The following is a 3,810-nucleotide window of genomic DNA, read 5'->3' as shown; positions in this document are numbered from 1 at the left end:
AGCCTGGCTAATTTGTAGGGATGGTCTATAAAGAAGAAGATTGTGTATATAGTGCATAAGCCTGGGTTTAAGAAGAGGCAAAGAGAATAAATTAGAGGCTGGAGCCTGGCCAAATAGATCTGAGCTGTCCTGGAACCTCTGGAGTAAGATGGTACAAGTGAATTGGGTAGAGAGGTGGGTGTCTGAGTTGGTCCAGTAAAAGCAAAGCTATTTTGTGACTGGGTTTCCTTGAAGACATCCTTGAAGTCTAGGACAGAAAAATAAGAGGTCCCTGGAGTGATGTTGAAGAGGAGAGTATAGGGGTTGGGTACTATGGGGTGAAGTGCAACCACTACTGAACTGATAAATTAGAGATCCTGAACCAAGGGGTAGGTTCTTTTAGGATTTTAACCATGGATATGAGAGTGTTAAAGGGAAAGATGTGAGGTGTAGAAGATTTTTTTCTTAAAAGGTCAGTAATGAGGGGCTTAAATTCCATGAGGCTTTGGAGAGACAGTGGGTATTGAGCCTGAGTGATATATTTGGTGGGGTTTTGTAGTGAATGGTGAGAGAGGGGTGATGTTTGGCCATAGAGAGGTTTTGGGTGTCCCATACCCTGGGATCCACCTGGAAAGCTGGTTGTAGTGGTATTTGCTCCACCCATGACCTTGGTCTATTTGGCCTGAAAGAGGTAGTGGTTCTTGCCGATGTATGTGACCTCTTAAAAGGAAAGGGAGAGGGATCACAATGCCCCTTCTCCCTGATTCCTGCCTCCTGGTGTGAGCAGGCTGAGAGGTGGATTTATTCCCAGTTAGAGCAGAGGATGACTTCAGCTGTTTACTTGCTTCAGTATTTGTGAGCATATTTCCTCAATTTATATCCTATTAAATTCTATAATACTCCTTAAGCAGACTCCTGTGGATTTCTCACTTTACTTGGCACCCATGCAGGTGGGCCATCCCCATGGCCCTTATCTATGCAGAGAATCTTATAACCCCTTCCTGCTAGCAGCAGCTCAAATCCTTCCCACAGAGGCCAGTAATTTCTGCTCTGCCAGACACAGACCTGTGGCACCATCTAACTCACACCTGTGTTCTGTGGTCCAGGGATAGCTGCATGTGGCTGAGTGACCTTTCACAAAGCCAACCACTGGAGTCTGTGTGACTCATGGATAGACCCACTGTGGCTACTCATGCACACTTGAAAGCTGCACTGAACCAATACCTTAGGCACTTCCAGGACCAGCACTGGCTGATTGTGTGTTGGTGATCTAGGCCGTGCACCAGATATGTTGTCCACCTGCCCACCCACCCACCCACACAGATGTGTACTGGCATGTGAGCCAGGCAGCATTGTAGGGATTGTTACTTTTCTTTTAAAACAATTCTGTGTGGCTGCTGCCAACTACATCTTTTGAAATACCTACAGCCAGCAGCCACCACTGACATCTTGTGGGAAACTGCCTTGGCATGCACATGTGCACAGTCAGACCTGCAGCACCTCCAGCCTCAGAGCTGTCTGCAGATGTCCCCGGCAGAGCTTCCAACTGTTTGATGTATTACCTCATTTGTTGTGATCCTGTTTTCTCTGCCCATTATTCATGGGTGGGGATTACTTAGCATAAGTATTTGATTCACAGAAGCTCCTTCAGGAACTGAGTCAGCTTGCAATCAGACCTGCTTTAGAGCTACACTTGGGACACCTGCTGGCTGAACATTGCTACCACACCCAAAATTCACCCAACTTGGGTAATTACATCTGGAACAGCTGAACACTTAGGACAATCCCTCAAGGATCTTATCTAAGGTAAATTATCTGATAACTTTACACCTTAAACTGATAAATAAATTAATTAATTAATAAATACATAAAAATGTTCCTTACAAATTTTAAGTCTCTCGTACACCGTGGCAGATATTAATGTTCAGGAATTTAAAAACTTCTTTGTTTATACTGTGGATGAAATTTTACAAGAGATATATGACCTTCCTGGGACATACATAATTTTTACCATATTGGCAGTTAGTATAGTAATTCATATCACTGGTTTAATAACAGCACCAAAAATGAGACATTAATGTGACTGATGTAGACTTTGCAAAGTGGTAATGAGAACTTAAACAAAATGATTCTTTCTTTGGAATCTGACAATTTACCACAAAACTTCAGTCCTCTAATAATAACTGGACAACCAGATTTAATTCTATTGATAATAAATGTGAATACCTAATGGGTAGAACAGTAAATATTCAGAGCAATCTTAATGCCATACAGATAATTTCTAAGGAGAAATGATCATCATTAATTGATAGAATAAAGTCTTTGGAATCATATGTTTCTGATGCACACACAAAAAATTATTTGATTCCATGAAGTCACTTGAATCATTTACAGCACAGGAGGTACAAACTCTAGAAAAAGCTGTGATTGATTGATTTCAGGCTTTGGAGGAATCTGCTAGAACTGAGAATAAGGGTAGTAACAAGCAGAAGGTCAAGGCTATAGAAATTGTAACATCACCAGTACCTTACAGAGTTAGAGATGACTTACCAAAGGTAACAACAGGTGGTGCTTATGATATGGGTTACCCTGTCACCCTTTGTGAAAAGCCAGCAAATGATAAGCATCCTGTAAGATATGTAGAATTTATCTGGCAACCTATTCATATGAGAGATTTAAAAGAATATCAAGACTGCTGGCAATGGTCGAGAGACAGCCCGAACTGACCTACTCTGGTGATGGGATGGCCAAACACCCTAATTGTTGTGCTAGAAACCTCATCCAACTACTGAGGGATCTGGATGCAGAGATCCATGACTAGGCCCTGGGTGGATCTCTGGGAGTCCAATTAGCGAGAATCAGGAGGGTTTATATGAGCGAGAATTGTTGAGACCAAGGTTGGATAAAGCACAGGGACAAATAGCCAAATGAATGGAAACACATGAACTATGAACCAATGGCTGAGGGGTCCCCACTGGAGCAGGCCCTCCGAATGGGTGAGACAGTTGATTGGCTTGATCTGTTTGGGAGGCATCCAGGCAGTGGGACCAGATCTTGTGCTCATTGCATGGGTTGGCTGTTTGAAACCTGGGGCCTATGCAGGATTCTTTGGCTCGGCCTGGGAGGAGGGGACTAGACCTACCTGGACTGAGTCTACCAGGTTGACCTCAGTCTGTGGGGAAGGCTTTGCCCTGGAGGAGATGGGAATGGGGGGGGATTGGGGGGAAGGTGAGGGGGACGGGAGGGGGGAGAACAAGGGAATCCATGGCTGATATGTAGAACTGAATTGTATTGCAAAATAAATTAAAATAAATTAAAAAAAAAAGAATATCAAGGCAGCTGTAGTTACCTCTGGTATACACTCAACATATGTGAAACAGATGTTAAATACATGGTCTTCTAGAAACAGGATCATGCCTAATGATTGGAATCAGTTAATATCAATTGTTTTAGAATATATCCAGCAGTTATAATAGAAAAGCTGGTTGAGAGAAGAAGCTGAGGCCCTTGAGCAGCAAAGTAAACTGTGAGATTTTGAGCTCTCCTAATATCAAATTCTTGGTGAGGGCTGCTTCACTGATATGGATGCACAATCTACCTTTAATGAGCATATTTTATCCATATGCTATACAGCAGCCTTAAATGCTGGGGGGAAAATTCCAGAACCACAAAAACAAACTGACCTATATAAAAAGGTTTTCCAAGGGTCAAAAGAACCATTTACTGATTTTTTTTTTACAAAGACTGACCAAGGTTATAAACAAGGCAATATCAGATCAAGAATTAAGACAAGTATTAACTTAACCTTTGGCTTTTGATAATGCTAATATA

The sequence above is a fragment of the Peromyscus californicus genome, unplaced genomic scaffold (assembly GCF_007827085.1).
Source record: "Peromyscus californicus insignis strain IS unplaced genomic scaffold, ASM782708v3 Scaffold_7__1_contigs__length_154581171, whole genome shotgun sequence".
In the NCBI taxonomy this organism is placed as follows: Eukaryota; Metazoa; Chordata; class Mammalia; order Rodentia; family Cricetidae; genus Peromyscus; species Peromyscus californicus.
Note: the sequence above shows the minus strand (reverse complement) of the source record.